Raw genomic sequence first — 11,037 nt, forward strand, 5'->3', positions numbered from 1 at the left:
AACCCAGGGAGTGGATACCAGCAGGACCTGGGCTGGCTCACTCGGAGGTTGAGTTTATTGGCTTAAGAATCTGAAAATTTGTTGGCTCTTACCTTCATAGGGCACAACTGTTCACAAAGAAAATTGGCAATATCAAGCAGATCTCTGGCATCAGAGCTTCAACTGGTGCGTTTTTTTTCTGTTGTTCTCGGACAAATGTGTGCTTTCTGCTTGATTTGTTGTTGAGAGGGAAAAGAAGGGAGCCACGTTTTCCTTTGAGCACATACTATTTGTCATAATCACGCTAGGAGCTCACGTGCAAACCACCTTAACCTGCAGTAACGCTGACCTCAGGTCCCCCTGGCTCCAGGCCCGCGGGGCTGTTCATCATCTTTCCTCGGGAGCTCACAGGACGCAGGCGCTTCACCTCTAACACGACGGGTGACCCTTGAACAACACAGGCTGGAGCTACACAGGCCCGCTTACGGGCAGTTTCTTAGATAAATAGCGTGCAGTACTGTGAGTGCATTTTCTCTTCCTTACGATTCTCTTAGTAATTTCTTTCCTCTAGCTCACTGTGCTCTCGAATAAGGCGTATAATGTAATCAACATACAAATTATGCCTTAATTGACTGTTTATGTTATCAGTAAGGTGATTCAAGTGGGACGTGGATTTTGGGAGGCCCTGGCTGGCTCAGTGGGTAGAGCACGCGGCTCTCACCGTTGGGTCATGACTCCAGCTCCACACTGGGCGTGGAGCCTACCGGAAAAAGAAAGCAGAAAAAAGGTACACGTGGATTTTGAGCTGTGGAGGGTGTCGGCCAACCGAACCCCTGAGATGTCCGAGGGTCAACTGTAGGAAGCAGAAAATCCCTTTGCCCTTACGAAGCGTCCTTCTTTCCGTTTGCCAAGTGGTGTGCTGACCCCGTGTTACTCTGCACTAATGGAGGCCCTCTAGCCCATCCTTTCCTCCTTTGGGTAGAGGCAGGGGTGTCAGCGCCGGGGTCCCCCGTGGGGTCCTGTCTGCCTTGGCCGTGCCCTCTTCGGGCTCCACCAGGACAGTGTACCCGGGTTCTCTGCCTCTGCCTGGGTCCTGCTCTGTTGTCCCGGGGCCCGGACCCACCTGTCCCACCCCAGGGATGCTTTCAGTCCTCCGGCCAATGACAACGTTCTGCTCTCCGCCATCAGCCTGGGCCCCAGAGGAGCAGACCCCACGGGCCACCTACGTGTAGGAGTTACTGTGAGCAGTTGGCTTAGGGACCATGGGGGCGACAGGTCCCAGGGGCTGCAGGGAGGGAGCTGCAGACCGAGGGAAGCTGGGGTAGGTTCTTCTCCGGCTCCAGAGGCCTGAGGACCCGCAGAACTAGTGGTGCCAATTCCAGCCCAGGTCCCAAAGCAGGAGGAAACTCCTGTCCCGGCTTAGAGACCTGCACACAGAGCAAATTCTCTGCAACTCCGCACGCGCGTGCGCGCGCACGCGTGTGTGTCTGTGTGTATGTGTGTGTGTGTGTGTGTTCTGTTCAGGCCTTCTCAATGGGGATGTCCCCTCCTGGGGTGGGGGGAGCAATGTTGAGGTGTTAATCTCAGCTACAACCCCCACCCCCAGACTGGCCAGAACGAAGCTTAATCCAGTATCTGGGCTTCTCTCAAGCCAGTTCCATTGACATGGTTACCCCCCCTCCGTCCCCCTACCTCTACATTCGGGGGTCACCTGTGCCCTTCAGCCTTCCCTGAGCACCGTGTGCTGCGTTCCGCCCCCCCTTGGCACCCATGGCAGACTCGCCAGCTGGCACCCACGGTCCCTCCCTGTGGTCCCTTCCTGCAAGGCACGCAGGTGCACCATGGCCCCAAAAGCGCTTCGGCTGTGGCTGGGCCATGCAGCGTTACCCTCAGTGCATCGTCCCCACGAGGTGCTCTTCCCTCTCCCCCCTCCCCCCGTTGGGGGTTTCCTGGTACAGACAAGGAGCAGGCAGGCGCTGCTCTTCCACTCTGCCCCAGCGACTCACCTCACCCGGCGAATTTTAAGTGAGAAATAAACTTTTTATTGTATTAAGCCCCTGATTTGGGGATTATTTGTCCTTTGCCACCTAATGGGTACCTAATACGCTGTTGCAACAGGTGTTCTTCGGTCCCTTCCGTGTCGCCACAGCAGCTCTGGGCTACCTGCACCTGCCTAGGACTCCCTGGCACCCTCACCAGTTTGCATCTTGAGCCTCGGAATCTCATCGCCGTCGAGGGAGTTCTCTGGAAGCCTGCGGTGCACTGTGGCCACCTGGAAGATTGGGAGAGGCCCCAGCGGCGGGGGCAGAGGCCGGCACCCCCACACCAGTGGGACAACGGGGACGCTTGCTGTACGTGGTTCCCTGACGGCGGACGGGGGGTGGGGGGGCTCAGTCCCAGGGCCCAGGGGGGACCCCGAGGCTCACGACCTTGCAGGGCTTCCTCCCATCGCCCTGGTAACCACCGTCCCACTGTCCCCCTTAGGACCTCCATCCTTTCACGGTCTCCTAAGGGTGGGAACGTGCAGTTCTGGCCCTGGCTTACCCAGTGCGCACGCTGTCCTCCAGCTTTATTTGTGGGGTCCCAACCGGCAGGACGCCCCCCCTTTATAAAGGCCGGATAACGCTCGTACATTCTCTGTCTCAGGGTCCGCTGCTGGAGCCCAGGGGCACTTCCCTGCCTCGGCCGGGAGCCCCGGGGCAGGGTGCGTGCGGGCGGCCGGCGCCCCAGGGATTCACACCCGCGGTGGCACACTCAGAAGTGGGGTTGCTGGAGCCCACGCGAGTTCCATTTGTACTTCTCTCTCTCTCTCATTTTTTTTTTTTTCTTTAAGATTTTAGTATTTTAAGTAATCCCTACCTCCGATACGGGGGCTCAAACTCACCACTCGGAGAGACCAAGGCTCGCGTGTTCCACACCCTGAGCCCAGCAAGCTGCCCCTTTGTTTTTAATTCTTTAGGAACTTCATAGGTCGGAGTTCCCTTAGGGTCAGCGGCTGGAGCTTTGTCCGTCTCCCTCGGTGCTGGCGTCCCTGCCGATTTCCTCTGAGCTTCGCCCGGGGACGGGGGGTGGGGTGGGGGTGGGTGTTCCGGGCACTGGGCGCCAGGCTCCCAGCACCCCCCAAACACCCTGCGCACCTGCCCCCTGCGAGCCGCGGGGCTGCCCGGGGCCTTTCTGCCCCGCACTGAACTCCGCCGCTGGGCTGGCTCCCGGGTCGGGCAGGCAGCTGGCCACACTGGGTGACGGGGGCGGGGGGGGTGGGGGGGTGGGGGTGGGCTGGAGTCGGCCCCCCCCCCCCCCGAGCGCCTTGGTGGGGGAGGGGGGCAAGTGACACCCCCGGCAGGACAGGGAACCCGAGCACCCGCGACGGCGCTGCAGTCCGTCCTGGTGGAGGGGGCGTCGGGGTGCTCTCCACTGGACGCTGCTGGGGTCCCCGTGGGGGCCGGGGGGTGCGGTGTCCCTCTGTGCCGGGTGCTGGGGCCTGACCTGGTCCCCGTCGGTGGCGCCGCGGCCACGCTGGGGGCTCCCAGGGAAGCAGCCTGAGGCCCCGGCCCAGCTGACCCCCGGGTCCGACGTGCAGGTGGAGGCCGCGGGCAGGTGCGGGGCAGCGGGGCGCGGGTGCTCCAGGCCTCCTCGATGCCCGGCCGCTGCTCGGCGACCGTCCCCGTCCCCATCCCCGCAAGAGACTGACTTGTGTAGCTGCTTCGAGAGCGTCCGCTTCGGGGATGACATTTCAGGACGCGGGACAGCGACTGGCTCAGGTGGGTTCCTCAGCACCGGACGTGCGGGCGGAGCAGGGGCGCGGGCTCGGGGTCACTCCTCAGCTCAGGGCCTCGCGGGAAATCATGAACCCCTCCATCCCCCCCTCCTCCCTCCCTCCCTCCCTCCCTCCTTCCGTCCCCTCCGCTCTCCCCCCTCCTCCCTCCCCCTCCTCTCTCCCCCTCCCTCCCCCCTCCTCTCTCCTTCCCTCCCCCCTCCTCTCTCCCCCTCTGTTCCTTCCTCCCTCCCTCCCTCCCCCATCCTTTCTCTCTTCCTTCCTCCCTCCCTCCCTTCCCCCTCCTCTCTCCCCCCTCCTCTCTCCCCCTGTTCCTTCCTCCCTTCCTCCCCCTCCTCCTCCCTCCCTCCCCCCTCCTCCCTCCCCCCTCCTCTCTCCCCCTATTCCTTCCTCCCTCCCTCCCCTCTCCTCTCTCCCCCCTCCTCTCTCCCCCCTCTCTCCCCCCTCCTCTCTCCCCCGTTCCTTCCTTCCTCCCTCCCTCCCTCCCCCTCCTCTCTCTCCCCTCCTCCTTCCCCCCTCCTCTCTCCCTCTCTGTTCCTTCCTTCCTTCCTCCCTCCCCCCTCCTCTCTCCCTCCCTCTCCCCCTCCTCTCTCCCCCACTGTTCCTGTTCCTTCCTTCCTTCCTCCCTCCCCTCCCTCCCTCCCTCCCTCCATCCCTTCCTTCTTCCCTCCCACTCTCTCTCACTCCTCTCTCCCTCCCTCCCCCCTCTCTCTCCTCTCCTCCCTCTCTCCCTCCCCCTCCCCCTCTCTCCCTCCCTCTGTCCCTCCCTCCGTCCTTCCCTCCCCCTCTCTCTCCCTCCTCTCTCTCATCCCTCCCCCTTTCTCTCTCCTCCCTCCCTTCCCTCCCTCCCTCCCTCTGTCCATCCCTCCGTCCCTACCCCCTTCCTTAACTTTCTCCCTCTGTGGACACAGGGGAAGGACAGGGAGACAATGTGCCGCAGGCCCAAGGCCAGGCTGGGGCGCGATGTGGCTGCACCTGCCAACCCGAGGTCACAGCTGGCGGGCCCGGACACTGGGGGCCGTGGCTCACCTGTCACCTGCTCACCTGTCACCTGCCTGCCCACACTCCCGGAAGAGTCCCAGCGGCCCTGAAGGTGCTAGAAGCTTTGAAGGCCACGGGGCCTTAGCGGAGTGGCTGCATGTGCTTCTCCCAGCCCCGGGGGCCCGACGACCCCCTCATGTCCCGTGGAAGTCATCGCAGGTGAGTCATCCCCTTGGGAGGCTTGACCCCGGGCCAGCGAGTCTCCGGTCCTCTCCATCCACTTCCATCCACTTCCACGCCGTCGCTCAGCCACAGGTTCAGTCCCTGGTGGGGAGCAGAGGTTTTCAGCTTCATTTTAGGAAGAAAAGACTTTGAGGGAAGTCTGTGTCTCCCTGGGGTTTGGCTTGGCCCGGGTTAGTGTGAGGCCTTGCGGCCTGGGCCCCTCCGGCTGATGCACCGACAGCCTTTGCTGGGGAAACGATTAGGAGCCCATTGGTGTGCTGGCGCCCTGAGCACCCTAAGCACCCTGAGCACCTTGTCTTCAGATCTCTACGGGGCCAACATCAAAACCAAACTGCTAATTAGTGACTGAGGGAGATTTTAAGGTCTCAGTGTATATAATTTATATATATAATAATTTTATACTATAAATTTTACTGAATTTATCTATCAGATAATTTTAAGTACACAAGGATTACTGACTGTATAAAGTATGGAAGCAATACATTCTATTGTGTTGTAAATGATATTTTATGGACTACAACTCAAGCTGTAAACAGGGGCCGCTATGGGGTTTTCAAGGTTCAACCACCAACAAATAAGATCTTGGAAATGTAGATGATAGGTGAAGCCCATGCTGGGATAATTCTTTGCACTTGTTCTATTTTTGTTTTTTATTATTTTTTTATTTTTTGCACAGAACCAATCCTGAGAACCACAAAGAGCCCTTGGGGCTGAAAACTTCTTTTGATCGAGTGAATTACTGCTGCCTTGAATTTGCTTTCTTTGCAATAAATGAAGGAATGGATTAGATATCCCATCTTTTAAGTAGCCATCAAAAATCCTGGTAGGATTCCCATTTTTTTTTCTGAGCATTAAGCCTTTAAAATTGGAAATGCTTAAGTGTTTAGGGGTTTTAGTCATATTTTTTTTCTTGGAAAATATCAAAATGAAGTTGTCAGAGGTCCCTAAAATCACTGCCTAGCAAATAATCCTCCAAGGCTGTCAGGGTCTAAGGGGGCTTTTATTCAGCCTAGGGAGTTATCTTGTTGACAAGGAGCTTACCAAACACTGAATAGAAGAAAACCCATTTATGAGAAATGGGCCAGTTGGTGCATCAAATCAGCGGTTAATCTAAACCCGGCAGAGAAACACATGCATCGTGTCAGCTTGGTGGAATACACACGGGTCATACGTTTTCTTTTTCATTTGTTCCAATCACAAACCAATTTAACTTTGTGGGTTGTGTGCTGAAGAGTCTATCCATGGATGCGTTGAAGAGAAATTGAGAAATAGGGTGCAGAAAATTTAGATTCCATAATCTATTTAAGGAAATACTTAAATGTGGCAAACTGCAATCCAGTCTCCTGCCCTGCTTTAGCAATGTGAACACAGGTTAGTTTTTATGAGAAATCATGAAAAGCTCAAACATATGTGTATTATTTTCAGCAATCTGAAAGAGCAATTATTGAATTTTAAATCTAAAAAATTTTGTAAGAAACCGAGACTGTGATAATTAAATCTGAAATAATAATTGGATCTTTTGGAAGGGCAACACATTCAAGCATTATGCCCATTGAGGAACAGCTCTCCATGGAGAAATCTTGGCCTGGAGGAGGGCAGACATGAGGACAGGATTGAGGAGCCAGGAGTTCCAGCCCTGGTTTTCTGAAGTTCTTGTGATTTGACCTGGATTAACTCACTTCATTTTCCAGGATGCAATCTTTCTTTGTGACTGAAGATTTACACCAGATCTGAAGTTCTAGTTTTTAGGTTTCAGAACTTTAAAATATTTAGTAAAATATTTAGTAAACCGTTATGTTGAAGCTTAAAATAGAAAACAATGACAACAACAAAATAGGGCTGCTTTGGTTGGGGCTGGGATAGGGTAACTGAGCATTTACATTTTCCTAGTCCTGACTCATGATCCCATTGCCCATAAGGATTCCGGAGAAGACAATGGAAATATTTTATTTTTGGAGGGTGGTCCTTATGTTCTTTCCAGTTCTAATGCTTTGAGATTTTGTGCTTTTAAATAATGACAAACTCCCTTTGGATCAAAATTCCGTTTTGAATTATGTAAAAATGGTTTCTTTACTCAACAAATATTTATTGAGCTACTACTATATACCCAGGCATTATTTAGGTTTTGAAATAAGTGAATGAACAAATAAGCAAAAAAATATTCTTTCACTCATGGAGCCTATATTTAGTGAGGAATGGCACAATAGAAAAATAAATATGTTGTACGCCAAATGATTAGTACTATGAAGAGAAATGAGTGTGGGAGGGGGCTGGAGCTTCTGGGGTGGGGAGGCTGTATTGTTATTTTGTATACGATGGTCAGGAAAGTCCTCACTGAAGAGACAACACAGAAAGCAGAGACTCTGAAGTATGGGCATAGTTGGCATGTCCATAAACAAGCAGGGGGACCCAAGTGGCTTGATTGGGAAAAGGGAAGAGTGGTAGCAGATGGTATTACAAAGGTCTTGGAAGGGGGAGAGTGGAGAGATGGTGCAAAATCTTGTAGGACTTCTAGGCCATCGTAAAGGCTTTAGATTTCACTCCAAATGAAGTAGGAAGTTATGAGAGGGTTTTGAGCAGAGAAATAATATTATATAACTTATGTTATAAAATGAATTGCCCGGCTATTGTATTGAGAAAAACTTTAAAGAGGTCAAGTAGAGAAGAAGAGAGAGCAGTTCAGAGGTTAATAGAGCCAGGTCAGTGAGATGGGTGAGGGCTTGGACTAGGTGGTAATAGTGAAATAATGAGAAGGTGTTAGTTCCTGGATGTATTTGGATGATAAAGCCAACAGAATGTATTGGTGACTTGGATGTGTGAAATGTGAGAAACAGAGGAAACAAGGATGATTCTAACTCTTGAAGTTGAGCAACTGGAATGATAGAGATGATGAGATGGAAAATCCTGCCAAAGAAACAGATTTAGGAGTAAAATAATCCAGAGCTTTGGGCATGTGCTTATTAAACATTTCAGTGGATGTTGAGTAAGTCGTTGGATATTTGAGTCTTGAGATCAGGCAAGAACTCTGGGCTGATTATTAAATTGAGAGCAGTGAGCAGATAGAGGAGATCGTAACTGAAGCTATCACCTAGGGTATGAGTGAAGATTGAGAGGAGTCCAAGTACTGAGCATTCCAATGTTAAGAGAGCAGAGAAATAAGGAGAAGCAAAGCAGAGAGACTGAAATCAAGACAAAATGCATGGAGACCAACTGAAGAAAGGGTTTAGACAAGGAATCTGGGTGATTAACTGGTTCAAATGCTATGGATACATTAAGTTAAGGGGAAGTCTGAGAATGAGGAGATGATCACTGAGGACTTCACAAGACTGGATGCAATAGAAGCCTTGACTGGATTGCATTCAACAGGAAAAAATCTTCAGGGAGTGTGTGTATATATATATATATATATATATATATATATATATTATATATATATATATAATTTTTTGATGAGTTTTGCTCTAAAGGTGGGCAGAGTGAAGGTGATATGGGGTAACAGGAAGTCACTTCTAAGATGAAATATATAACTGCACGTCAGTGTGCTAGTGGGGGATGAGCCAATACAGATGGGAAAACGTGATGCTCCCTTAAAGAGAGGAGAACTCCTGGAAACAATACTCTTGTGTAGGAGAGGATATTGGGATCTAGGGCATACATGGAGAGGCCATGCAAAGATAGAAGGAAAGAAGGTGGTCATAATCTGAGGGTGGAGGCATTGAAGGTTTGAGGAAAGTGAAAAGGCTGTAAAATACTAGGAAAATAAAAACATATGGTAGGAAAATACAATATGATGGCTTGGGCAGCATGAAGGGGCTACTTAAGGTTGGTGCCCTTGACTTTAAAGTGAGACCAGTAAGCGTGGTTCTGTGTTTTTCTGCAGACACCTGCACCTACACGGACACAAAGGCTGGGTAAGGAATGGCGAGAGTAAGCTGTGAAAACAAAATTGCAAGATTGTAGGTTCCAGTGGGTAGAAGAAATACTGAAAACCTGGTACCAGAGAGAATGAGGAAATGTGGAGGAGGAGGTGGGCACAAAAGAGAGTAATGTTTACTATTGAGATCGTAAAAGGGAGATGTCATTTAGGGCACCGTGTTACTTAAGAGGAGAAGAGATCAAAATTATTTAAAGAGTAGAGGTCAATGAGCTGCCTGGCTACTAAAATCACCAAGAATTATGGTAGCAATCAAGTTGTAGACAATGGCAATGACCATATCCAATGACATTATGAAAATCATGCTGTATTTTGGCTGAAATTCAAAGTACTTAGGAATTAGAAGTACAGTTATATTCATTTAATAGCAACATTTTCACTGGAAGGATAGATTAAAAAAATCACTGCTCAAAAGCTGAATTTTATTGAAAAATGCCACGTCTTTCAGAGTTGATCCATTTAATGTAGGTATTTGGTAGAAACATTATAGATGTAGACATTTATTAGAAATTCCTGACGTACATACCCCATATGGCTCCCACGTCTTTGTGCTTGGCCATCACCTCTCAAACCATAAAAGGATACAGAATCCTGTTGTGCAAAAAAGTATAAAAAGTCTAATACTTATTTGAGAAGCAAGGTCTGCTAACCATTTATTTTATCATTCTAAATGATATAGGTCAAGTTTACCTGATTTCTTTTTTTTTTTATTTGTGAATGAAGTGAAGCATAGCCATGAAAACATAAACATTTATTTTTAGAATTAGATATTGTTATCTGGACAATGATGTATATATATTAACTATGTATTTCTTATGTTTAATTTTTCAAACAGACTTAACTCTTGAACCCCACAAATAGAGGATGGAAGACTGGTGGTCTGAGTTTGGCTTAGCCATTGTGACAATAGTAGAGGCATTGAAACTTGATCCAGTCCTCCAATTTTTGAGCTACATATTAGGGAAATGAAAGGTCATTTCAGGTTTCAGCATGCAGAAAAAAAATTCAAAGATTCCACTGAGGAAAACTCACTGTTCCAAGAAATTACCTGCTACGCAACTCGAACAAATTACCATTCAGCATTTGTCTTTAGCAATAAAGATTACGGACTAAATTGGCCCCCTCTGTGTATTAGATGGAACCTCATCTCGCGGTCCTATTTCTCCTGAAATTAGTGTCATTGTCTCGCTTTTGTTTCACTTAGTGTCATTATTTCAACGTTAAGTTGGAGAAGAATGTTCTAGGCTCTAGTGCTTTTATTTCAAAGCATTTTCCACTTAATCCTAAAGTCGACTCAACTCATTTTACCACTAAGACAGCTGAGGACCAGGAAAGGACAATGGTTTGTTCAAGTTCACGTTATTAGTGAAAGTTTGCAATCGGAAGCGAGGCCTCCTGTATACATCTGCTATGTCTTGCTGCCGTCAAAATGTTAGCTGTAAATAAAATTTGGCAAGATGACAACTTGACACTTGAAAATGTTAATGATTCTTTACCTTTAAGGAGCTTACTCACTTAAGACAAAATATTCTGCTCTGTTACCACAGCGCTACAGAAGCGTAACTGGAGTCTGGGGGGATCAAAGTATTGACGTTTTTAACAGCGACGTTTCTAAATAAAATCTGATTATGAGCTTCTAAGTATGTTCATGATTACTAGGTAGGATTACTCCTAGACATATATACGTAAGGTTCTTTTTCTAAGGCGTTTAAGTTTCTATTATGGATTTTAAAAGCCAGAGAAGTAATGCAGATGCATTACTGCTTTCAAAAATTCATATATAAGGCTTTTAGTAGTAGTGATAATCTATCCAAAGATGGAGAAGTGCAGTATTTCCTTTTAAATAAAAGAGAAGGACAACTCTCTTGTGAGTTTGTTACCTTTTATCCTACTTTCTAGACGTCATAACTCTGATATTAGAACCTTCTGATTTCCAAGAAATATTTCGTTTAAAAATATTTTCAGTTTTATTGAGGTACAGTTGAGAAATAAAAATTGTGTGTATTTCACGTATACGTTGTGGAATGATGACCACAATCAAGTTAATTAACATATCCACCCCCTGACATAGTTATTTTTATTTTTGTGGTGCGAGCATTTAAGATACACGGTCCCAGCACACTTC

General features: G+C 49.1%; 2 long non-coding RNA genes across 5 annotated transcripts in view; both read left to right on the top strand.

Annotated features, from left to right (window-relative positions):
- LOC140624082 (uncharacterized) overlaps window positions 1-2,359 on the top strand; it is a 55,396-nt gene extending 53,037 nt beyond the window's left edge. For all 4 annotated transcript variants that reach the window (XR_012023619.1, XR_012023618.1, XR_012023616.1 and 1 more), the window contains 2 exons: window positions 101-165; window positions 2,098-2,359. This is a non-coding gene — a long non-coding RNA (uncharacterized lncRNA). The remainder of the gene's footprint in view (window positions 1-100; window positions 166-2,097) is intronic.
- Window positions 2,360-4,784: 2,425 nt separating this feature from the next.
- Window positions 4,785-10,513, top strand: LOC140624288 (uncharacterized). The gene is made up of 3 exons (XR_012023773.1): window positions 4,785-4,954; window positions 5,655-5,801; window positions 9,748-10,513. It is a non-coding gene; the product is annotated as an uncharacterized lncRNA (long non-coding RNA).
- The last annotated feature ends 524 nt before the right edge of the window (window positions 10,514-11,037 follow it).

The sequence above is a fragment of the Canis lupus genome, chromosome 34 (assembly GCF_048164855.1).
Source record: "Canis lupus baileyi chromosome 34, mCanLup2.hap1, whole genome shotgun sequence".
NCBI classification, from domain to species: Eukaryota; Metazoa; Chordata; class Mammalia; order Carnivora; family Canidae; genus Canis; species Canis lupus.